We start from the raw sequence: 27203 nt of genomic DNA, 5'->3' as shown, positions 1-27203 counted from the left end.
GTTTGGACTGATGAGATGGAGGTTTGGACTGTGAGAGTGGAGGTTTGGACTGATAGAGACGTGGAGGTTTGGACTGATAGAGACGTGGAGGTTTGGACTGATAGAGACGTGGAGGTTTGGACTGATAGAGACGTGGAGGTTTGGACTGATAGAGACGTGGAGGTTTGGACTGATAGAGACGTGGAGGTTTGGACTACGATAGAGACGTGGAGGTTTGGACTACTCTACTTAACCATAGAGATGTGGAGGTTTGGACGTGGAGGTTTGGACTACAATAGAGACGCAGAGGTTTGGACTGGTATACTCCAGAAAAGTGGTTTGGGAGCCACTGGTCTAGACTTTAATTGTATTTCACCTCTACTTAACCAGGTAGGGCAGTTGAGTTGTCATTTACAACTGGACCTGGCCAAGATAAGGACTGTAAGGTATACTCCAGAAAAGTGGTTTGGGAGCCACTGGTCTAGACTTGAATTGTATTTCACCTCTACTTAACCAGGTAGGGCAGTTGAGTTGTCATTTACAACTGGACCTGGCCAAGATAAAGACTGTAAGGTATACTCCAGGAAAGTGGTTTGGGGCCACTGTACAGTTTAGGTTGAATGTTTCCAGATTTGAGTGCATGTCCTTGTGATTCAAGCTGGTGTTTGTGTGTGTGTGTTAGTTCTGGTGCCTCTTCATATGCAGGGCCAGGTGATCCGATCGGGAGAAGGAGCGAGAGCAGACAGAGCATTGGAACGGTTTGGCCCCTGTGTGTTTCCTGAAGTGACGAGTCAACTCATCAGAACGGGCGAAACGCCAGTCACATCCATCCCACGAACACCTGTACGGCTTCTCACCTAGAGACAGAGACAGAGACAGAGATGGAGAGAGGGAGACACAGAGACAGACAGAGAGAGACACAGAGACAGACAGAGAGAGACAGACGGGGAGAGCGAGAGAGAGAGAGAGAGAGAGAGAGAGAGAGAGAGGGAGAGACAGAGAGAGAGAGGGAGACGGACATGTTAAGATAACTTACAGAAAAAACACATCTGAAAGAGTTTGTCAACAGTAACAGTCTCCAGCTAGTGGCTTTGATAACAGACCACCACAGTAACAGACCACCACAGTAACAGACCACCACAGTAACAGACCACCACCACAGTAACAGACCACCACCACAGTAACAGACCACCACAGTAACAGACCACCACAGTAACAGACCACCACCACAGTAACAGACCACCACCACAGTAACAGACCACCACAGTAACAGACCACCACAGTAACAGACCACCACCACAGTAACAGACCACCACCACAGTAACAGACCACCACAGTAACAGACCACCACAGTAACAGACCACCACAGTAACAGACCACCACAGTAACAGACCACCACAGTAACAGACCACCACCAGACCACCACAGTAACAGACCACCACCACAGTAACAGACCACCACAGTAACAGACCACCACAGTAACAGACCACCACCACAGTAACAGACCACCACCACAGTAACAGACCACCACAGTAACAGACCACCACAGTAACAGACCACCACAGTAACAGACCACCACCACAGTAACAGACCACCACAGTAACAGACCACCACAGTAACAGACCACCACAGTAACAGACCACCACAGTAACAGACCACCACAGTAACAGACCACCACAGTAACAGACCACCACCACAGTAACAGACCACCACAGTAACAGACCACCACCACAGTAACAGACCACCACAGTAACAGACCACCACCACAGTAACAGACCACCACCACAGTAACAGACCACCACAGTAACAGACCACCACCACAGTAACAGACCACCACAGTAACAGACCACCACAGTAACAGACCACCACCACAGTAACAGACCACCACAGTAACAGACCACCACAGTAACAGACCACCACCACAGTAACAGACCACCACCACAGTAACAGACCACCACCACAGTAACAGACCACCACAGTAACAGACCACCACCACAGTAACAGACCACCACAGTAACAGACCACCACAGTAACAGACCACCACCACAGAAACAGACCACCACAGTAACAGACCACCACAGTAACAGACCACCACAGTAACAGACCACCACAGTAACAGACCACCACAGTAACAGACCACCACAGTAACAGACCACCACAGTAACAGACCACCACCACAGTAACAGACCACCACAGTAACAGACCACCACCACAGTAACAGACCACCACCACAGTAACAGACCACCACAGTAACAGACCACCACAGTAACAGACCACCACAGTAACAGACCACCACCACAGTAACAGACCACCACCACAGTAACAGACCACCACAGTAACAGACCACCACAGTAACAGACCACCACAGTAACAGACCACCACAGTAACAGACCACCACAGTAACAGACCACCACAGTAACAGACCACCACCACAGTAACAGACCACCACCACAGTAACAGACCACCACAGTAACAGACCACCACCACAGTAACAGACCACCACAGTAACAGACCACCACAGTAACAGACCACCACAGTAACAGACCACCACAGTAACAGACCACCACCACAGTAACAGACCACCACCACAGTAACAGACCACCACCACAGTAACAGACCACCACAGTAACAGACCACCACCACAGTAACAGACCACCACAGTAACAGACCACCACAGTAACAGACCACCACAGTAACAGACCACCACAGTAACAGACCACCACAGTAACAGACCACCACAGTAACAGACCACCACAGTAACAGACCACCACCAGTAACAGACCACCACAGTAACAGACCACCACAGTAACAGACCACCACAGTAACAGACCACCACCACAGTAACAGACCACCACCACAGTAACAGACCACCACAGTAACAGACCACCACAGTAACAGACCACCACCACAGTAACAGACCACCACAGTAACAGACCACCACAGTAACAGACCACCACACAAACAGACCACCACCACAGTAACAGACCACCACAGTAACAGACCACCACAGTAACAGACCACCACAGTAACAGACCACCACCACAGTAACAGACCACCACCAGACCACCACAGTAACAGACCACCACCACAGTAACAGACCACCACAGTAACAGACCACCACAGTAACAGACCACCACAGTAACAGTCTCCAGCTAGTGGCTTTGATAACAGACCACCACAGTAACAGACCACCACAGTAACAGACCACCACAGTAACAGACCACCACCAGACCACCACCACAGTAACAGACCACCACCACAGTAACAGACCACCACAGTAACAGACCACCACAGTAACAGTAACAGACCACCACAGTAACAGACCACCACCACAGTAACAGACCACCACAGTAACAGACCAGACCACCACAGTAACAGACCACCACAGTAACAGACCACCACAGTAACAGACCACCACCACAGTAACAGACCACCACCACAGTAACAGACCACCACCACAGTAACAGACCACCACAGTAACAGACCACCACAGTAACAGACCACCACAGTAACAGACCACCACCACAGTAACAGACCACCACCACAGTAACAGACCACCACAGTAACAGACCACCACAGTAACAGACCACCACCACAGTAACAGACCACCACCACAGTAACAGACCACCACCACAGTAACAGACCACCACCACAGTAACAGACCACCACCACAGTAACAGACCACCACAGTAACAGACCACCACAGTAACAGACCACCACCACAGTAACAGACCACCACAGTAACAGACCACCACAGTAACAGACCACCACAGTAACAGACCACCACCACAGTAACAGACCACCACAGTAACAGACCACCACAGTAACAGACCACCACAGTAACAGACCACCACAGTAACAGACCACCACAGTAACAGACCACCACAGTAACAGACCACCACAGTAACAGACCACCACAGTAACAGACCACCACCACAGTAACAGACCAGACCACCACAGTAACAGACCACCACAGTAACAGACCACCACCACAGTAACAGACCACCACCACAGTAACAGACCACCACCACAGTAACAGACCACCACCACAGTAACAGACCACCACAGTAACAGACCACCACAGTAACAGACCACCACCACAGTAACAGACCACCACCACAGTAACAGACCACCACAGTAACAGACCACCACAGTAACAGACCACCACAGTAACAGACCACCACCAGACCACCACAGTAACAGACCACCACAGTAACAGACCACCACAGTAACAGACCACCACCACAGTAACAGACCACCACAGTAACAGACCACCACAGTAACAGACCACCACCACAGTAACAGACCACCACAGTAACAGCCCACCACAGTAACAGACCACCACAGTAACAGACCACCACAGTAACAGACCACCACAGTAACAGACCACCACCACAGTAACAGACCACCACAGTAACAGACCACCACAGTAACAGACCACCACAGTAACAGACCACCACCACAGTAACAGACCACCACAGTAACAGACCACCACCACAGTAACAGACCACCACAGTAACAGACCACCACAGTAACAGACCACCACCACAGTAACAGACCACCACCACAGTAACAGACCACCACAGTAACAGACCACCACCACAGTAACAGACCACCACAGTAACAGACCACTACAGTAACAGACCACCACCACAGTAACAGACCACCACAGTAACAGACCACCACCACAGTAACAGACCACCACAGTAACAGACCACCACAGTAACAGACCACCACCACAGTAACAGACCACCACCACAGTAACAGACCACCACCACAGTAACAGACCACCACCACCAGTAACAGACCACAGACCACCACCACAGTAACAGACACACCACAGTAACAGACCACCACCACAGTAACAGACCACCACCACAGTAACAGACCACCACCACAGTAACAGACCACCACCACAGTAACAGACCACCACAGTAACAGACCACCACAGTAACAGACCACCACCACAGTAACAGACCACCACAGTAACAGACCACCACAGTAACAGACCACCACCACAGTAACAGACCACCACCACAGTAACAGACCACCACAGTAACAGACCACCACCACAGTAACAGACCACCACAGTAACAGACCACCACAGTAACAGACCACCACAGTAACAGACCACCACAGTAACAGACCACCACAGTAACAGACCACCACCACAGTAACAGACCACCACAGTAACAGACCACCACCACAGTAACAGACCACCACAGTAACAGACCACCACAGTAACAGACCACCACCACCACCACAGTAACAGACCACCACAGTAACAGACCACCACAGTAACAGACCACCACCACAGTAACAGACCACCACAGTAACAGACCACCACCACAGTAACAGACCACCACAGTAACAGACCACCACAGTAACAGACCACCACCACAGTAACAGACCACCACCACAGTAACAGACCACCACAGTAACAGACCACCACCACAGTAACAGACCACCACAGTAACAGACCACCACCACAGTAACAGACCACCACAGTAACAGACCACCACCAGACCAGTAACAGACCACCACAGTAACAGACCACCACAGTAACAGACCACCACCACAGTAACAGACCACCACCACAGTAACAGACCACCACCACAGACCACCACAGTAACAGACCACCACAGTAACAGACCACCACCACAGTAACAGACCACCACAGTAACAGACCACCACAGTAACAGCAGACACTCAAAGTGGACTACTGAAATAAGGTGCAGTCCACATTCTCTGTCCATAATGTTAACCAAACATGACTGTCTGTCGGAGCCAACCATCTGGGCCATGAAACATGTTGATGCAGGTTGTTAACAGTGTAATGGTTAGTGGTTCCAGTGGTTCTCACTAATGCTTCTGTTGTGTTCACTTCCCAAAGGCACCAAGCCTGTTTTACCAGACGTGACACACACACACACACACACACACACACACACACACACACACACACACACACACACACACACACAACAGCAGACAGATATTACAGAATTAATCCTCTCCCTGGAAAGATAGAAACCAAACCCTTAGTGAACCATAACAAAACATGAGACAATGACTCAAACAACGTACCACACTAAACACATGCATAACCAGTGTGTGTGTGTGTGTGTGTGTGTGTGTGTGTGTGTGTGTGTGTGTGTGTGTGTGTGTGTGTGTGTAAAGGTATACTGACACCTACTGGTCAAACTGAAGAGTGGAGGCTGTTATAGCAGCAAAGGGGGACCAACTCCATATTAATGACTTCCCAGAAGAGTGGAGGCTGTTATAGCAGCAAAGGGGGGACCAACTCCATATTAATGACTTCCCAGAAGAGTGGAGGCTGTTATAGCAGCAAAGGGGGACCAACTCCATATTAATGACTTCCCAGAAGAGTGGAGGCTGTTATAGCAGCAAAGGGGGACCAACTCCATATTAATGACTTCCCAGAAGAGTGGAGGCTGTTATAGCAGCAAAGGGGGACCAACTCCATATTAATGCCTTCCCAGAAGAGTGGAGGCTGTTATAGCAGCAAAGGGGGGACCAACTCCATATTAATGACTTCCCAGAAGAGTGGAGGCTGTTATAGCAGCAAGGGGGGGACCAACTCCATATTAGAAGAGTGCCTTCCCAGAAGAGTGAGGCTGTTATAGCAGCAAAGGGGGGACCAACTCCATATTAATGACTTCCCAGAAGAGTGGAGGCTGTTATAGCAGCAAAGGGGGGACCAACTCCATATTAATGACTTCCCAGAAGAGTGGAGGCTGTTATAGCAGCAAAGGGGGACCAACTCCATATTAATGACTTCCCAGAAGAGTGGAGGCTGTTATAGCAGCAAAGGGGGACCAACTCCATATTAATGACTTCCCAGAAGAGTGGAGGCTGTTATAGCAGCAAAGGGGGACCAACTCCATATTAATGACTTCCCAGAAGAGTGGAGGCTGTTATAGCAGCAAAGGGGGGACCAACTCCATATTAATGACTTCCCAGAAGAGTGGAGGCTGTTATAGCAGCAAAGGGGGACCAACTCCATATTAATGACTTCCCAGAAGAGTGGAGGCTGTTATAGCAGCAAAGGGGGGGACTTCCCAGACCAACTCCATATTAATGACTTCCCAGAAGAGTGGAGGCTGTTATAGCAGCAAAGGGGGACCAACTCCATATTAATGACTTCCCAGAAGAGTGGAGGCTGTTATAGCAGCAAAGGGGGACCAACTCCATATTAATGCCTTCCCAGAAGAGTGGAGGCTGTTATAGCAGCAAAGGGGGGACCACCTCCATATTAATGCCTTCCCAGAAGAGTGGAGGCTGTTATAGCAGCAAAGGGGGCTCCAACTCCATATTAATGACTTCCCAGAAGAGTGGAGGCTGTTATAGCAGCAAAGGGGACCAACTCCATATTAATGCCTTCCCAGAAGAGTGGAGGCTGTTATAGCAGCAAAGGGGGGGTCCAACTCCATATTAATGACTTCCCAGAAGAGTGGAGGCTGTTATAGCAGCAAAGGGGGACCAACTCCATATTAATGACTTCCCAGAAGAGTGGAGGCTGTTATAGCAGCAAAGGGGGACCAACTCCATATTAATGACTTCCCAGAAGAGTGGAGGCTGTTATAGCAGCAAAGGGGGACCAACTCCATATTAATGACTTCCCAGAAGAGTGGAGGCTGTTATAGCAGCAAAGGGGGACCAACTCCATATTAATGACTTCCCAGAAGAGTGGAGGCTGTTATAGCAGCAAAGGGGGACCAACTCCATATTAATGCCTTCCCAGAAGAGTGGAGGCTGTTATAGCAGTTTACCGACACTATGTTGACTGTGCCTTTAAACAGCTTGGACAATTCCAGAAAATTATGTCATGGCTTTAGAAGCTTCTGATAGGCTAATTGACATCATTTGAGTCAATTGGAGGTGTATTTCAAGGCCTACCTTCAAACTCAGTGCCTCTTTGCTTGACATCATGGGAAAATCAAAGAAATCAGCCAAGACATCAGAATTTTTTTTGTAGACCTCCACAAGTCTGGTTCATCCTTGGGAGCAATTTCCAAATGCCTGAAGGTACCACATTCATCTGTACAAACAATAGTACGCAAGTATAAACACCATGGGACCACGCAGCCGTCATACCGCTCAGGAAAGAGAAGCGTTCTGTCTCCTAGAGATGAACGTACTTTAGTGCAAAAAGTGCAAATCAATCCCAGAACAACAGCAAAGGACATTGTGAAGATGCTGGAGGAAACAGGTACAAAAGTATCTATATCCACAGTAAAATGAGTCCTATATCAACAAAACCTGAAAGGCCTCTCAGCAAGGAAGAAGCCACTGCTCCAAAACCACCATAAAAAAGCCAGACTACGAAATGTCCTCTGGTCTGATGAAACAAAAATAGAACTGTTTGGCCATAATGACCATCGTTATGTTTGGAGGAAAAACGGGGAGGCTTGTAAGCCGAAGAACACCATCCCGAACGTGAAGCATGGGGGTGGCAGCATCATGTTGTGGGGGTGCTTTGCTGCAGGAGGGACTGGTGCACTTCACAAAACAAATGGCATCATGAGGGAGGGAAATTATGTGGATATATTGCAGTAACATCTCAAGACATCAGTCAGGAATTTAAAACTTGGTCACAAATGGGTCTTCCAAATGGACAATGACCCCAAGCATACTTCCAAAGTTGTGGCAAAATGGCTTAAGGACAACAAAGTCAAGGTATTGGAGTGACCATCACAAAGCCCTGACCTCTATCCCATAGAAAATGTGTGGGCAGAACTGAAAAAGCGTGTGCGAGCAAGGAGGCCTACAAACCTGACTCAGTTACATCAGCTCTTCACAACACTGGGCCAAAACTCACCCAACTAATTGTGGGAAGCGTGTGGAAGGCTACCTGAAACGTTTGACCCAAGTTAAACAATGTAAAGACAATGCTACCTGATAGGTAGTTGAGTGTATGTAAACTTCTGACCCACTGGGAATGTGATGAAAGACATAAAAGCTGAAATAAATAATTCTCTCTACTATTATTCTGACATTTCACATTCTTAAAATAAAGTGGTGATCCTAACTGACCAAACACCGTGATTTTTTACTAGGATCAAAATGTCAGGAATTGTGAAAACCTGAGTTTAAATGTATTTGGCTAAGGTGTATGTAAACTTCTGACTTCAACTGTGTGTGTGTGTGTGAATATATGTATATATATAACTTTTTCTTTGCTCAAATATATATATATTTGCCAAGAGCTGAGCAAAGAAAAGAGTCCCCTCATCCAGCTGGTCCTGGGGCTGAGATCACAAACCTGTTCTACTAACACACTGAAGCCTCAGTCCCCTCATCCAGCTGGTCCTGAGTTCACTAACCTGTTCTACTAACACACTGAAGCCTCAGTCCCCTCATCCAGCTGGTCCTGGGGCTGAGTTCACTAACCTGTTCTACTAACACACTGAAGCCTCAGTCCCCTCATCCAGCTGGTCCTGGGGCTGAGTTCACTAACCTGTTCTACTAACACACTGAAGCCTCAGTCCCCTCATCCAGCTGGTCCTGGGGCTGAGTTCACTAACCTGTTCTACTAACACACTGAAGTCTCAGTCCCCTTATCCAGCTGGTCCTGGGGCTGAGTTCACTAACCTGTTCTACTAACACACTGAAGCCTCAGTCCCCTCATCCAGCTGGTCCAGGGGCAGAGATCACAAACCTGTTCTACTAACACACTGAAGCCTCAGTCCCCTCATCCAGCTGGTCCTGGGGCTGAGTTCACTAACCTGTTCTACTAACACACTGAAGCCTCAGTCCCCTCATCCAGCTGGTCCTGAGTTCACTAACCTGTTCTACTAACACACTGAAGCCTCAGTCCCCTCATCCAGCTGGTCCTGGGGCTGAGTTCACTAACCTGTTCTACTAACACACTGAAGCCTCAGTCCCCTCATCCAGCTGGTCCTGAGTTCACTAACCTGTTCTACTAACACACTGAAGCCTCAGTCCCCTCATCCAGCTGGTCCTGGGGCTGAGTTCACTAACCTGTTCTACTAACACTCTGAAGCCTCAGTCCCCTCATCCAGCTGGTCCTGGGGCTGAGTTCACTAACCTGTTCTACTAACGCTCTGAAGCCTCAGTCCCCTCATCCAGCTGGTCCTGAGTTCACTAACCTGTTCTACTAACACACTGAAGCCTCAGTCCCCTCATCCAGCTGGTCCTGAGTTCACTAACCTGTCCTACTAACACACTGAAGCCTCAGTCCCCTCATCCAGCTGGTCCTGAGTTCACTAACCTGTTCTACTAACACACTGAAGCCTCAGTCCCCTCATCCAGCTGGTCCTGAGTTCACTAACCTGTTCTACTAACACACTGAAGCCTCAGTCCCCTCATCCAGCTGGTCCTGGGGCTGAGTTCACTAACCTGTTCTACTAACACACTGAAGCCTCAGTCCCCTCATCCAGCTGGTCCTGGGGCTGAGATCACAAACCTGTTCTACTAACACACTGAAGCCTCAGTCCCCTCATCTAGCTGGTCCTGGGGCTGAGTTCACTAACCTGTTCTACTAACACACTGAAGCCTCAGTCCCCTCATCCAGCTGGTCCTGGGGCTGAGTTCACTAACCTGTTCTACTAACACACTGAAGCCTCAGTCCCCTCATCCAGCTGGTCCTGGGGCTGAGTTCACTAACCTGTTCTACTAACACACTGAAGCCTCAGTCCCCTCATCCAGCTGGTCCTGGGGCTGAGTTCACTAACCTGTTCTACTAACACACTGAAGCCTCAGTCCCCTCATCCAGCTGGTCCTGGGGCTGAGTTCACTAACCTGTTCTACTAACACACTGAAGCCTCAGTCCCCTCATCCAGCTGGTCCTGGGTTCTAACCTGTTCTACTAACACACTGAAGCCTCAGTCCCCTCATCCAGCTGGTCCTGGGGCTGAGTTCACTAACCTGTTCTACTAACACACTGAAGCCTCAGTCCCCTCATCCAGCTGGTCCTGAGTTCACTAACCTGTTCTACTAACACACTGAAGCCTCAGTCCTGAGAAGGCATCCAGCTGGTCCTGGGGCTGAGTTCACTAACCTGGTCTAAGACTAACACACTGATAGCCTCAGTCTACCCATCCAGCTGGTTGGGGCTGAGTTCACAACCTGTTCTACTAACACACTGAAGCCTCAGTCCCCTGAGGACGCAGAGAGAAGAGACCTATCCAGCTGGTCCTGGGGCTGAGGTCACAAACCTGTTCTAGAACACACTGAAGCCTCAGTCTGATGAGCCAGCTGGTCCTCCTGGGGGGGAGTTCACAGGAACCTGTTCTACTAACACACTGAAGCCTCAGTCCCAATCCAGCTGGTCCTGAGTTCACTAACCTGTTCTACTAACACACTGAAGCCTCAGTCCTCTCTGATGAGAGCTGGTCCTGTTGGGGAGAGTTCAGAGAACCTGTTGAGAGTAGGCTAACCGTCCTGTTGGGGGAGGACGCAGAACATCCAACCAATCATGGATAAACCCGTCCTGTTGGGGAACACAGTCAAAACAAAACCTCTTGATGAATACAAACTACTACCCAATACTGTTGGGGAACACAAAGAAAAGACCTCTCTGAATGGACAGTACACCGTCTAACTACTTGACCATGGTTACCGATCAAAACCTTAGAAAAGACCTCTCTGACAACGTGAGAGGCTCAGTGAGCACAGCCTTGCCATTTGATGGGAAGAGGACACAGGAAAACGAAACAAAACAACCAAAATATGATGAGAATAGGCTACCCGTCCTGTTGGGGGAGGACGCATTCAGAGAAAGACCTCTCTGATGAGAGTAGGCTACCCGTCCTGTTGGGGGAGGACGCAGAGAGAGAGAGAGACCTCTCTGATGAGAGTAGGCTACCCGTCCTGTTGGGGGAGGACGCAGAGAGAGAGAGACCTCTCTGATGAGAGTAGGCTACCCGTCCTGTTGGGGGAGGACACAGAGAGCTGTGGGTTGGCAGCGCACTACATTGCTGCCTGTTATAAGATGAGGGACAGTGTCTGACAGACCAATCAACCTGCACATGTCCTCTACTGTATGCTTATTGTTATTGTTCAATGTGTTGGTTATTTTGACCCTTGGTTGTTGTTGTTACTGTTGTCCTGTTGACAATATTGATTAATAATAATTATGTTAATATTGTAAATCTCCAAAGAAAGCTTTGACAAAATGACACCTAGTCATTACAGGGTTTTCTTTATTTTTACTATTTTCTACATTGTAGAATAATAGTGAAGACATCAAAACTATGAAATAGCACATATGGAATCATGTAGTCACCAAAAAAGTGTTAAACAAATCTAAATCTATTTTATATGTAAAGGGTCTGAATACTTATGTAAATGTCATGTATATTTTTTTCAATACATTTGCAAAAAATTCTAAAAACCTGTTTTTATCAAAATGGGATATTGTCAGTAGATTTGATGAGGGGGGGGGGTCTATTTAATCATTTTAGAATAAGGCTGTAACGTAACAAAATGTGGAAAAAGTCAAGGGGTCTGAATAGTTTCTGAACGCAGGATATATATAATATATATATGTGGCTCTGTGTGAAACCAGTTGAAGTGAAAAGAGCCATCTCTGTGGGAGAGACCAACCCCGGGGAGGTGGAGGGGTTGTGGGAGTGTGGAGGGGTGAAGACCGACCCCCCCCCAACGAGGGGGCAGGGATTGCGGGACAGGGGGCACACAGTGGCAGACATGTCTGGACAAGTAGAGTTGCTTGTGTGTGTTAGAGACACCACCCTCAAGGCTCCACTCCTCCCCCTCAGAGACAGGTGGATTGCTCCACTCCTCCCCCTCAGAGACAGGTGGATTGCTCCACTCCTCCCCCTCCTCCTCAGAGACAGGTGGATTGCTCCACTCCTCCCCCTCCCCCTCAGAGACAGGTGGATTGCTCCACTCCTCCCCCTCCCTCCACTCCTCCCCCTCCTCAGAGACAGGTGGATTGCTCCACTCCTCCCCCACTCCTCCCCCTCCTCCTCAGAGACAGGTGGATTGCTCCACTCCTCCTCCCCCTCAGAGACAGGTGGATTGCTCCACTCCTCCCCTCCCCCTCAGAGACAGGTGGATTGCTCCACTCCTCCCCCTCCTCAGAGACAGGTGGATTGCTCCACTCCTCCCCCTCCTCCTCAGAGACAGGTGGATTGAGACAGGTTCACCTCCTCCCCTCCCCCAGAGACAGGTGGATTGCTCAGTCCTCCTCAGAGACAGGTGGATTGAGTTCACCTCAAATGATTAACCTGCCCATAGGCAAGGCCCACACAAACACACACACACACACACACACACACACACACACACACACGGTTCCTAATGCCTCTCATTCACCTCTGTCGGAGGCCCTTGTTTCATCTCTCCAACAGCATCCGTCATCCAGATTGTTGGAGCAGAGAGAGTGTGTGCGAGGGCGCGCGTGTGTGTGTGTGTACACGAGTGTGCAGTTGTTTGTGAGCACCCTTGTCAAACAGTCCATGTCATAAAACCGCCAGCAGTTCCCAACATGAAACACACAGATACGTCATCTCCGACAGAGAGAGAGAGATTTAATAACCACCACAATCTATTGGACGATAAGTGGCTGCGTTTCCCTGATCAAACTACGAGACGAGGAATATAGAGACACGGGGATCTGTTTCTGACTGCCTGGAGAACCACACCTAAACCACAGGTCCTTGTTTACATGGCTTATCTCCTATTACTCTCTCTGAGGGAGGGGGGAGGGGGGAGAGGGAGGGAGGAAGGGAGGGAGGGGGGGGGAGGGAGGGGGAGGGGGAGGGGAGGGGGGAGGGAGGGAGGGGGATGGGGGGGGAGGGAGGGGGGGGAGGGAGGGAGGGAGGGGGAGAGGGAGAGGAGAGGGATGGGGGGAGGGAGGGAGGGGGAGAGGGAGGAGGAGGGAGGGGGGGGGAGGGAGGGAGGGAGGGAGAGGGAGGGGGGAGAGGGAGGGAGGGAGGGGGGAGAGGGAGGGAGGAGGGAGGGAGGGGGAGAGGGAGGGAGGGAGGGAGGGAGGGAGGGAGAGACTACCTGAGGGAGGAGGGAGACTCCTTGCTGTCCCCAGTCCACCTGGAGGTGCTGAGGGAGGGAGGGAGGGAGGGCTGGGAGAGGAACCCTGACCTGAGGAGGGGTGCTACCTGGGAGACCTGCTACCTGTCCCAGACCTGGGAGGGGGTCCCAGACCTGCTCCCTGTCCCAGACCTGATAGGGAGTCCCAGGGAGGGAGGGAGGGAGGGAGGGAGACCTGGAGAGGGTCCCAGACCTGCTCCCTGTCCCAGGGGGACCTGCTCCCTGTCCCAGAGAGAGAGGGAGGGAGGGAGTCCCAGACCTGGGAGAGGGAGACCTGAGGGAGACCTGCTAGGGAGGGACCTGCTCCCTGAGGGAGGGAGACCTGCTCCCTGTCCCAGACCTGCTAGGGAGGGAGAGGGCTCCCTGAGGGAGTGAGGGAGGGTCCCAGACCTGCTCCCTGTCCCAGGGAGGGACCATGCCTCAGGACTACCTGGCATGATGACTCCTTGCTGTCCCCAGTCCACCTGGCCGTGCTGCGGCTCTAGTTTCAGCTGTTCTGCCTGCGGCTATGGAACCCTGACCTGTTCACAGGAAGTGCTACCTGTCCCAGACCTGCTACCTGTCCCAGACCTGCTGTTTCCAACTCTCTCTCTCTCTACCACACCTGCTGTCTCTAACTGAACGCTCGGCTATGAAAAGCCACCTGACATTTACTCCTGAGGTGCTGACCTGTTGCACCCTCTACAACCACTGTGATGATTATTATTTGACCCTGCTGGTCATTTATGAACATTTTGAAGAACAATCTGGCATTAAATGGCCATAAACTCTTATAATCTCCACCCAGTACAGTCAGTAGAGGACTGGTCACCCCTCAGAGCCTGGTTCCTCTCTACCCAGTACAGCCAGTAGAGGACTGGTCACCCCTCAGAGCCTGGTTCCTCTCTACCCAGTACAGCCAGTAGAGGACTGGTCACCCCTCAGAGCCTGGTTCCCTGGTTCCTCTACCCAGTACAGCCAGTAGAGGACTGGTCACCCCTCAGAGCCTGGTTCCTCTCTACCCAGTACAGCCAGTAGAGGACTGGTCACCCCTCAGAGCCTGGTTCCTCTCTACCCAGTACAGCCAGTAGAGGACTGGTCACCCCTCAGAGCCTGGTTCCTCTCTACCCAGTACAGCCAGTAGAGGACTGGTCACCCCTCAGAGCCTGGTTCCTCTCTACCCAGTACAGTCAGTAGAGGACTGGTCACCCCTCAGAGCCTGGTTCCTCTCTACCCAGTACAGCCAGTAGAGGACTGGTCACCCCTCAGAGCCTGGTTCCTCTCTACCCAGTACAGTCAGTAGAGGACTGGCCACCCCTCAGAGCCTGGTTCCTCTCTACCCAGTACAGTCAGTAGAGGACTGGTCACCCCTCAGAGCCTGGTTCCTCTCTACCCAGTTCAGCCAGTAGAGGACTGGTCACCCCTCAGAGCCTGGTTCCTCTCTACCCAGTACAGTCAGTAGAGGACTGGTCACCCCTCAGAGCCGAGTTCCTCTCTACCCAGTTCAGCCAGTAGAGGACTGGTCAGCCCTCAGAGCCTGGTTCCTCTCTACCCGGTACAGCCAGTAGAGGACTGGCACTTTGTGACATCTGCTTTGTAAAGACACGTGATTGGTTGAGGGAAGGCCGCAACGGAAGATGCAGGGAAGAGGACATTTCAACATGTTGCCAGTAGATATATTAGTCCTGGAGCCCATCGGAGGCATTCAACTGCACTGTGTTTTTCTATCTGATACGACCGGTCTTACGCAGCGCATTCCCCAACTGTTGACGCCCCCCCAGAGTACCCCTTATCCCCCAGAGTACCCCTTATCCCCCAGAGTACCCCTTATCCCCCAGAGTACCCCTTATCCCCCAGAACCCCTTATCCCCCAGAGTACCCCTTATCCCCCAGAATACCCCTTATCCCCCAGAGTACCCCCCCCAGAGTACCCCTATCCCCCAGAGTACCCCCCCCAGAATTATCCCCCAGAGTACCCCTTATCCCCCAGAATACCCCTTATCCCCCAGAGTACCCCTTATCCCCCAGAGTACCCCTTATCCCCCAGAGTACCCCTTATCCCCCAGAGTACCCCTTATCCCCCAGAGTACCCCTTATCCCCCAGAGTACCCCTTACCCCCCAGAATACCCCTTATCCCCCAGAGTACCCCTTATCCCCCTTACCCCCAGAGTACCCCCCCCAGAGTACCCCTTATCCCCCAGAGTACCCCTTATCCCCCAGAGTACCCCCCCTTATCCCCCAGAGTACCCCTTATCCCCCAGAGTACCCCTTACCCCCAGAGTACCCCAGAGTACCCCTTATCCCCCAGAGTACCCCTTATCCCCCAGAGTACCCCTTATCCCCCAGAGTACCCCTTATCCCCCAGAGTACCCCCAGAGTACCCCTATCCCCCAGAATACCCCTTATCCCCCAGAGTACCCCTTATCCCCCCCCAGAGAGTACCCCTTATCCCCCAGAGTACCCCTTATCCCCCAGAGTACCCCTTATCCCCCAGAGTACCCCTTATCCCCCAGAGTACCCCTTATCCCCCAGAGTACCCCCCCCAGAGTTTATCCCCCCCCCAGAGTTATCCCCCAGAATTATCCCCCAGAGTACCCCCCCAGAGTTATCCCCCAGAATACCCCTTATCCCCCAGAGAATACCCCCCCCAGAGTTATCCCCCAGACCCCTTATCCCCCACCCTTATCCCCCAGAATTTATCCCCCAGAATACCCCTTATCCCCCAGAATATCCCCCAGAGTTTATCCCCCAGAGTACCCCCCCCAGAGTTTATCCCCCAGAGTACCCCTTATCCCCCAGAGTACCCCTTATCCCCCAGAGTACCCCTTATCCCCCAGAATACCCCTTATCCCCCAGAGTACCCCTTACCCCCAGAGTACCCCTTATCCCCCAGAGTACCCCTTATCCCCCAGAATACCCCTTATCCCCCAGAGTACCCCTTATCCCCCAGAGTACCCCTACCCCCAGAGTACCCCTTATCCCCCAGAAGTACCCCTTATCCCCCAGAGTTATCCCCCAGAGTACCCCTTATCCCCCAGAGTACCCCTTATCCCCCAGAATACCCCTTATCCCCCAGAGTACCCCTTATCCCCCAGAGTACCCCTTATCCCCCAGAATACCCCTTATCCCCCAGAATACCCCTTATCCCCCAGAGTACCCCTTACCCCCAGAATACCCCTTATTCCCCTTACTACCCCAGGACAGCCCCTGCCCCCCAGAGTACCCCTTATCCCCCAGAGTACCCCTTATCCCCCAGAATACTATTCACTACGGACAGCCTGCCCCTCCGCTGTCCCATTCTGATTATTACATGACACATTTCACAGAGCTCACACACACACACACACACACACACACACACACACACACACACACACACACACACACACACACACACACACACACACACACACACACACACACAGGAAAATAACAGGTTGGCGGGAACGCAACACACTGCATTAACGGCCAGGCGTTATACTGTATGTAGAACCTCCCTCGACCCTTCCAGAGAGCCCCCTCGACCCTTCCAGAAAGCCCCCCTCAACCCTTCCAGAAAGCCCCCCCTCGACCCTTCCAGAAAGCCCCCCCTCGACCCTTCCAGAAAGCCCCCCTCGACCCTTCCAGAAAGCCCCCTCGACCCTTCCAGAAAGCCCCCTCGACCCTTCCAGAAAGCCCCCGCTCGACCCTTCCAGAAAGCCCCGCTCAACCCTTCCAGAGAGCCCCCTCGACCCTTCCAGAGAGCCCCCTCGACCCTTCCAGAAAGCCCCCCCTCGACCCTTCCAGAAAGCCCCCTCGACCCTTCCAGAAAGCCCCCCGCTCGACCCTTCCAGAAAGCCCCGCTCGACCCTTCCAGAAAGCCCCCCTTCCAGACCCTTCCAGAGAGCCCCCTCGACCCTTCCAGAAAGCCCCCTCGACCCTTCCAGAAAGCCCCCCTCGACCCTTCCAGAAAGCCCCCCCTCGACCCTTACTGATGAAAACGTTCTAGAATTCCCAGTAACATTCCAGAACTGCTCAATATTCTACAACACAGAGCGGGAGGTTGGTGAAGTGTTGTGGACTTACCCGCCTGTTTAACAGAACAGCATATTGAGGGCGGGCGGAGTGGGGATAACTTCCCCCAGGCAGCATGGAAGAAATGAATGCATAGCGCATGCCAAGACTACGCTCCTGCCTAGCAACACCACGAGGAACCACCAAAAATAAAGAGGGTCAACGCCACCCGCCTTTAACGGTTCATTAAAAAGAGGTCTTACCAGTGTGGGTTCTCAGGTGGGCTTTCAGATGGGAAGACTTGGTGTACACTTTCTTACATCCTGGAAAACAATACACACAGAAGAACAAGTCGATATTATCAGGATGATGAAAATAGGCAGAAGTTCAGGAATACGCCCAACATACATCAACTGTTCTGTTCCACAAATACGAGCCCTCTGATCCACAATACGAGCCCTCTGATCCACAATACGAGCCCTCTGATCCACAATACTCTCTACAGTATGTGTTCTACAATACTATCTCTCAATGGAATGATGTTGCTCAATACTATACATATCTGTGGATTCCGCTGCTCTAGAACACTATATATCTGTGGATTCCGCTGTTCTAGAACACTATATATCTGTGGATTCCGCTGTTCTAGAATACTATCTCTCAATGGAATGATGTTGCTCAATACTATATATCTGTGGATTCCGCTGTTCTAGAACACTATATATCTGTGGATTCCGCTGTTCTAGAACACTAAATATCTGTGGATTCCGCTGTTCTAGAACACTATATATCTGTGGATTCCGCTGTTCTAGAATACTATATATCTGTGGATTCCGCTGTTCTAGAACACTATATATCTTTGGATTCCACTGTTCTAGAACACTATACTGTGCATTCGGAAAGTATTCAGACACATTGAATTTGTCCACATTGTTAAGTTACAGCCTCATTCTAAAATATAGAGATTTTTTAAAATCCTTAATGGACTACCCCATAATGCAAAAAAAGGTTTCGAAATGTTTGCTAAATTATAACCCTTATAATAAAAAAAATCTGTGTATTCAGACCCTTTAGTCAGCACTTTGTTGAAGCACCTTATACAGCGATTACAGCCTCGAGTCTTCTTGGGTATGACACTACAAGCTTGGTACACCTGTATTTGGGGAGGTTCTCCCATTCTTCTCTGCAGATCCTGGTTGGATAGGTAGCGTCACTGCACAGCTATTTTCAGGTCTCTCCAGAGATGTTTGATCGGGTTCCAGTCCGGGCTCTGGCTGGGCCACTCAAGGACATTCAGAGACTTGTCTTGAAGCCACTCCTGCGTTCTCTTGGCTGTGTGCTTAGGGTTGTCGTCCTTTTGGAAAGTGAAGCTTTGCCCCAGTCTGAGGTCCTGAGTGCTCCCAGTCCCTGCCGCTTAAAAACATCCCTGCAGCGTGATGCTGCCTCCACCATGCTTCACTGTAGGGATGGGGCCAGGTTTCCTCCAGACATGATGCTGCCTCCACCATGCTTCATTGTAGGGATGGGGCCAGGTATCCTCCAGACGTGACGCTTGGCATTCAGGCCAAAGAGTTCAATCTTGTTTCTCATGGTCTGAGAGTCTTTAGGTGCCTTTTGGCAAACTCCAAGCAGGCTGTAATGTGCCTTTTTACTGAGGAGTGGCTTCCGTCTGGCCACTCTACCATAAAGGCATGATTGGTGGAGTGCTGCAGAGATGGTTGTCTTGGTGGTTCCAAACTTATTCCATTTAAGAATGATTGAGGCCACTGTGTTCTTGGGGACCTTCAATGCTGCAGAAATGTTTTGGTTCCCTTCCCCAGATCTGTGCCTCGACACAATCCAGTCTCAGAGCTCTACGGATAATTCCTTCGACCTCATGGGTTGGTTTTTGCTCTGAAATGCACTGTCAACTGTGGGACCGTATATAGACAGGTGTGTGCCTTTCCAAATCATCTCCAATCAATTGAATTTACCGCAGGTGGACTCCAATCAAGTTGTAGAAACACCTCAAGGATGATCAATGGAAACAGGACGCACCTGAGCTTAATTTTGAGTCTCAAAGCAAAGGGTCTGAATACTTATGTAAATAAGGCATTTCTGTTTTTAAATTAGCAGACATTTCTAAGAACCTGTGTTCTCTTTGTTTTTTATTTGTAAAAAATTAGCAAAAATGTCTAAACCTGTTTTTTGCTTTGTCATTATGGGTTATACAACCATCTCCCTGTTCTGCAACACAGTCTCCCTGTTCTACAACACCGTCTCCCTGTTCTGCAACACCGTCTCCCTGTTCTGCAACACCGCCTCCCTGTTCTGCAACACCGTCTCCCTGTTCTGCAAACACCGTCTCCCTGTTCTGCAACACCGTCTCCCTGTTCTGCAACACCGTCTCCCTGTTCTGCAACACCGTCTCCCTGTTCTGCAACACCGTCTCCCTGTTCTGCAACACCGTCTCCCTGTTCTGCAACACCGTCTCCCTGTTCTGCAACACCGTCTCCCTGTTCTGCAACACCGTCTCCCTGTTCTGCAACACCGTCTCCCAGTTCTGCAACACCGTCTCCCTGTTCTGCAACACCGTCTCCCTGTTCTGCAACACCGTCCCCTGTTCTGCCCCTGTTCTGCAACACCGTCTCCCTGTTCTGCAACACCGTCTCCCTGCTGCCACCGTCTCCCTGTTCTACAACACCGTCTCCCTGTTCTACAACACCGTCTCCCTGTTCTGCAACACACCGTCTCCCTGTTCTGCAACACCGTCTCCCTGTTCTGCAACACCGTCTCCCTGTTCTGCAACACCGTCTCCCTGTTCTGCAACACCGTCTCCCTGTTCTGCAACACCGTCTCCCTGTTCTGCAACACCGTCTCCCTGTTCTGCAACACCGTCTCCCTGTTCTGCAACACCGTCTCCCTGTTCTGCAACACCGTCTCCCCTGTTCTGCAACACCGTCTCCCTGTTCTGCAACACCGTCTCCCTGTTCTGCAACACCGTCTCCCTGTTCTGCAACACCGTCTCCCTGTTCTGCAACACCGTCTCCCTGTTCTGCAACACCGTCTCCCTGTTCTGTTCTGCACAACACCGTCTCCCTGTTCTACAACACCGTCTCCCTGTTCTGCAACACCGTCTCCCTGTTCTGCAACACCGTCTCCCCGTGTTCTGCAACACCGCAACACCGTCTCCTGCAACACCGTCTCCCTGTTCCTGTTCTACAACACCGTCTCCCTGTTCTGCAACACCGTCTCCCTGTTCTGCAACACCGTCTCCCTGTTCTGCAACACCGCTCCCTGTTCTGCAACACCGTGTTCTGCAACACCGTCTCCCTGTTCTGCAACACCGTCTCCCTGTTCTACAACACCGTCTCCCTGTTCTGCAACACCGTCTCTACAGAGTTCTACAACACCGTCTCCCTGTTCTGCAACACCGTCTCCCTGTTCTGCAACACCGTCTCCCTGTTCTGCAACACCGTCTCCCTGTTCTGCAACACCGTCTCCCTGTTCTGCAACACCGTCTCCCTGTTCTGCAACACCGCCTCCCTGTTCTGCAACACCGTCTCCCTGTTCTGCAACACCGTCTCCCTGTTCTGCAACACCGTCTCCCTGTTCTGCAACACCGTCTCCTGCAACACCGCCTCCTGTTCTGCAACACCGTCTCCCTGTTCTACAACACCGTCTCCCTGTTCTACAACACCACCGTCTCCCTGTTCTGCAACACCGTCTCCCTGTTCCCTGTTCAACACCGTCTCCCTGTTCTGCAACACCCGTCTCCCTGTTCTGCAACACCGTCTCCCTGTTCTGCAACACCGTCTCCCTGTTCTGCAACACCGTCTCCCTGTTCTGCAACACCGTCTCCCTGTTCTGCAACACCGTCTCCCTGTTCTGCAACACCGTCTCCTGTTCTGCAACACCGTCTCCCTGTTCTGCCACACCGTCTCCCTGTTCTGCAACACCGTCTCCCTGTTCTGCAACACCGTCTCCCTGTTCTGCAACACCGTCTCCCTGTTCTGCAACACCGTCTCCCTGTTCTGCAACAGTCTCCCTGTTCTGCAACACCGTCTCCCTGTTCTGCAACACCGTCTCCCTGTTCTGCAACACCGTCTCCCTGTTCTGCAACACCGTCTCCCTGTTCTACAACACCGTCTCCCTGTTCTACAACACCGTCTCCCTGTTCTGCAACACCGTCTCCCTGTTCTGCAACACCGTCTCCCTGTTCTGCAACACCGTCTCCCTGTTCTGCAACACCGTCTCCCTGTTCTGCAAACACCGTCTCCCTGTTCTGCAACACCCCTGTCTCCCTCCTGTTCTGCAACACCGTCTCCCTGTTCTGCAACACCGTCTCCCTGTTCTGCAACACCGTCTCCCTGTTCTGCAACACCGTCTCCCTGTTCTGCAACACCGTCTCCCTGTTCTGCAACACCGTCTCCAACACCGTTCTGTTCTGCAACACCGTCTCCCTGTTCTGCAACACCGTCTCCCTGTTCTGCAACACCGTCTCCCTGTTCTGCTGCACCGTCTCCCTGTTCTGCAACACCGTCTCCCTGTTCTGCAACACCGTCTCCCTGTTCTGCAACACCGTCTCCCTGTTCTGCAACACCGTCTCCCTGTTCTGCAACACCGTCTCCCTGTTCTGCAACACCGTCTCCCTGTTCTGCAACACCGTCTCCCTGTTCTGCAACACCGTCTCCCTGTTCTGCAACACCGTCTCCCTGTTCTGCAACACCGTCTCCTGTTCTGCAACACCGTCTCCCTGTTCTGCAACACCGTCTCCCTGTTCTGCAACACCGTCTCCCTGTTCTGCAACACCGTCTCCCTGTTCTGCAACACCGTCTCCTTGTTCTGCAACACCGTCTCCCTGTTCTGCAACACCGTCTCCCTGTTCTGTTCAACACCGTCTCCCTGTTCTGCAACACCGTCTCCCTGTTCTGCAACACCGTCTCCCTGTTCTGCAACACCGTCTCCCTGTTCTGCAACACCGTCTCCCTGTTCTGCAACACCGTCTCCCTGTTCTGCAACACCGCCTCCCTGTTCTGCAACACCGTCTCCTGTTCACCGTCTCCCTGTTCTGCAACACCGTCTCCCTGTTCTGCAACACCGTCTCCCTGTTCTGCAACACCGTCTCCCTGTTCTGCAACACCGTCTCCCTGTTCTGCAACACCGTCTCCCTGTTCTGCAACACCGTCTCCCTGTTCTGCAACACCGTCTCTACAGAGTTCTGCAACACCGTCTCAACACCGTCTCCTACAACACCGTCTCCCTGTTCTGCAACACCGTCTCCCTGTTCTGCAACACCGTCTCCCTGTTCTGCAACACCGTCTCCCTGTTCTGCAACACCGTCTCCCTGTTCTGCAACACCGTCTCCCTGTTCTGCAACACCGTCTCCCTGTTCTGCAACACCGTGTCCCTGTTCTGCAACACCGTCTCCCTGTTCTGCAACACCGTCTCCCTGTTCTGCTGCAACACCGTCTCCCTGTTCTGCAACACCGTCTCCCTGTTCTGCAACACCGTCTCCCTGTTCTGCAACACCGTCTCCCTGTTCTGCAACACCGTCTCCCTGTTCTGCAACACCGTCTCCCTGTTCTGCAACACCGCTCCCTGTTCTGCAACACCGCCTCCCTGTTCTGCAACACCGTTCTCCCTGTTCTGCAACACCGTCTCCTGTTCTACAACACCGTCTCCCTGTTCTGCAACACCGTCTCCCTGTTCTACAACACCGTCTCCCTGTTCTGCAACACCGTCTCCCTGTTCTGCAACACCGCCTCCCTGTTCTGCAACACCGCCTCCCTGTTCTGCAACACCGCCTCCCTGTTCTGCAACACCGCCTCCCTGTTCTGCAACACCGTCTCCCTGTTCTACAACACCGTCTCCCTGTTCTGCAACACCGTCTCCCTGTTCTGCAACACCGCCTCTACAGAGTTCTGCAACACCGCTCCCTGTTCTGCAACACCGTCTCCCTGTTCTGCAACACCGTCTCCCTGTTCTGCAACACCGTCTCCCTGTTCTGCAACACCGTCTCCCTGTTCTACAACACCGTCTCCCTGTTCTGCAACACCGTCTCCCTGTTCTGCAACACCGTCTCCCTGTTCTGCAACACCGTCTCCCTGTTCTACAACACCGTCTCCCTGTTCTGCAACACCGTCTCCCTGTTCTGCAACACCGTCTCCCTGTTCTGCAACACCGTCTCCCTGTTCTGCAACACCGCCTCCCTGTTCTACAACACCGTCTCCCTGTTCTGCAACACCGTCTCACTGTTCTGCAACACCGTCTCCCTGTTCTGCAACACCGTCTCCCTGTTCTACAACACCGTCTCCCTGTTCTGCAACACCGTCTCCCTGTTCTACAACACCGTCTCCCTCTCCCTGTTCTGCAACACCGTCTCCCTGTTCTGCAACACCGTCTCCCTGTTCTGCAACACCGTCTCCCTGTTCTGCAACACCGTCTCCCTGTTCTGCAACACCGTCTCCCTGTTCTGCAACACCGTCTCCCTGTTCCCTGTTCAACACCGTCTCCCTGTTCTACAACACCGTCTCCCTGTTCTGCAACACCGTCTCCCTGTTCTACAACACCGTCTCCCTGTTCTGCAACACCGTCTCCCTGTTCTACAACACCGTCTCCCTGTTCTACAACACCGCCTCCCTGTTCTGCAACACCGTCTCCCTGTTCTACAACACCGTCTCCCTGTTCTACAACACCGCCTCTACAAGTTCTGCTCCCATTTACAACACGCCAGTCCAGACATGCTGAGGAGTTGAGTAACTGTCCAAACCCAGAGCCAGAGGCTATCTGACATCATCTAACATTAGTGACAGAGAGCTGCTGACAAGCAGAGTTCTACAACACCGTCTCTACAGAGGAGTCTCACATGAGTAGTATATTAGCCCAAGAGGAGTTTGTTTATGTGTGTGTGTGTGTGTGTTCTGTGTGTGTGTGTGTGTGTGTGTGTGTGTGTGTGTGTGTGTGTGTGCGTGTTCGTGCGTGCGTGCGTGCGTGTTTGTGTGTTTGTGTGTTTGTTTCAGTCGACTGACTGGTGTGTTTTTCTAGCTGTGAAACACTGTCAGTTTGATGCAACCAATGAGAATGTCTCGGTTGTCCATTTCCTGTGTTTCTCTGACAGATCTCCAGAGCTTGGTTGCATCCCAAACGACACCCTGTTCCCTATATAGTACACTACTTTTGACTAGGATTCTGGTCTGCAACACCGGGCACTAGGTAGGGAATATGGTGCCGTTTGGGATACATCCTAGAGATGGCTAAAAGCCTGCTGTCGATTACTGAATTATTCAACGTCATTCAGAGGCAACGCACACAGAGAATAGTAATGTTTACTAAATTCACTGAGTCAGACCACCACCCATCACACTATAGACACTGAGCTAATCAGACCACCACCCATAACACAGGACACTATAGACACTGAGCTAATCAGACCACCACCCATAACACAGGACACTATAGACACTGGGCTAATCAGACCACCACCCATAACACAGGACACTATAGACACTGAGCTAATCAGACCACCACCCATAACACAGGACACTATAGACACTGAGCTAATCAGACCACCACCCATCACACTATAGACACTGAGCTAATCAGACCACCACCCATCACACTATGGACACTGAGCTAATCAGACCACCACCCATCACACAGGACACTATAGATACTGAGCTAATCAGACCACCACCCATCACACTATGGACACTGAGCTAATCAGACCACCACCCATAACACAGGACACTGAGCTAATCAGACCACCACCCATCACACTATGGACACTGAGCTAATCAGACCACCACCCATCACACTATGGACACTGGGCTAATCAGACAACCACCCATCACACAGAACACTGAGCTAATCAGACCACCACCCATCACACAGGACACTGAGCTAATCAGACCACCACCCATAACACAGGACACTGAGCTAATCAGACCACCACCCATCACACAGGACACTGAGCTAATCAGACCACCACCCATAACACAGGACACTACAGACACTGAGCTAATCAGACCACCACCCATAACACAGAACACTGAGCTAATCAGACCACCACCCATCACACTATGGACACTGAGCTAATCAGACCACCACCCATAACACAGGACACTGAGCTAATCAGACCACCACCCATAACACAGGACACTATAGATACTGAGCTAATCAGACCACCACCCATAACACAGGACACTACAGGACACTGAGCTAATCAGACCACCACCCATAACACAGGACACTGAGCTAATCAGACCACCACCCATAACACAGGACACTATGGACACTGAGCTAATCAGACCACCACCCATCACACTATGGACACTGAGCTAATCAGACCACCACCCATCACACAGGACACTGAGCTAATCAGACCACCACCCATAACACAGGACACTATAGATACTGAGCTAATCAGACCACCACCCATAACACAGGACACTGAGCTAATCAGACCACCACCCATAACACAGGACACTGAGCTAATCAGACCACCCCCCATAACACAGGACACTGAGCTAAGCAGACCACCACCCATAACACAGGACACTATAGACACTGAGCTAATCAGACCACCACCCATAACACAGGACACTATAGACACTGAGCTAATCAGACCACCACCCATAACACAGGACACTATAGACACTGAGCTAATCAGACCACCACCCATCACACTATGGACACTGAGCTAATCAGACCACCACCCATAACACAGGACACTGAGCTAATCAGACCACCACCCATAACACAGGACACTATAGATCCTGTTCTGCTAATCAGACCACCACCCATAACACAGGACACTATATCTAATCAGACCACCACCCATAACACAGGACACTATAGACACTGAGCTAATCAGACCACCACCCATAACACAGGACACTATAGACACTGAGCTAATCAGACCACCACCCATAACACAGGACACTATAGACACTGAGCTAATCAGACCACCACCCACAGGACACTGAGCTACACCACCACCCATAACACAGGACACTGAGCTAATCAGACCACCCTGTTCTGCAACACCACTGATAACACAGGACACTGAGCTAATCAGACCACCACCCATAACACAGGACACTGAGCTAATCAGACCACCACCCATAACACAGGACACTGAGCTAATCAGACCACCACCCATAACACAGAACACTGAGCTAATCAGACCACCACCCATAACACAGGACACTGAGCT

The 27203-nt window shown here is 51.4% G+C and overlaps 1 pseudogene; it reads right to left on the bottom strand.

Moving 5' to 3' along the window:
- Nucleotides 1-262: 262 nt before the first annotated feature.
- LOC135538166 (Krueppel-like factor 5) overlaps nt 263-27203 on the bottom strand; it is a 40556-nt pseudogene continuing 13615 nt past the window's right edge.

The sequence above is a fragment of the Oncorhynchus masou genome, unplaced genomic scaffold (assembly GCF_036934945.1).
Source record: "Oncorhynchus masou masou isolate Uvic2021 unplaced genomic scaffold, UVic_Omas_1.1 unplaced_scaffold_922, whole genome shotgun sequence".
NCBI classification, from domain to species: domain Eukaryota; kingdom Metazoa; phylum Chordata; class Actinopteri; order Salmoniformes; family Salmonidae; genus Oncorhynchus; species Oncorhynchus masou.
The sequence above is the reverse complement of the archived record's forward strand: the minus strand, read 5'-3'. Positions and strand labels throughout refer to the sequence as shown.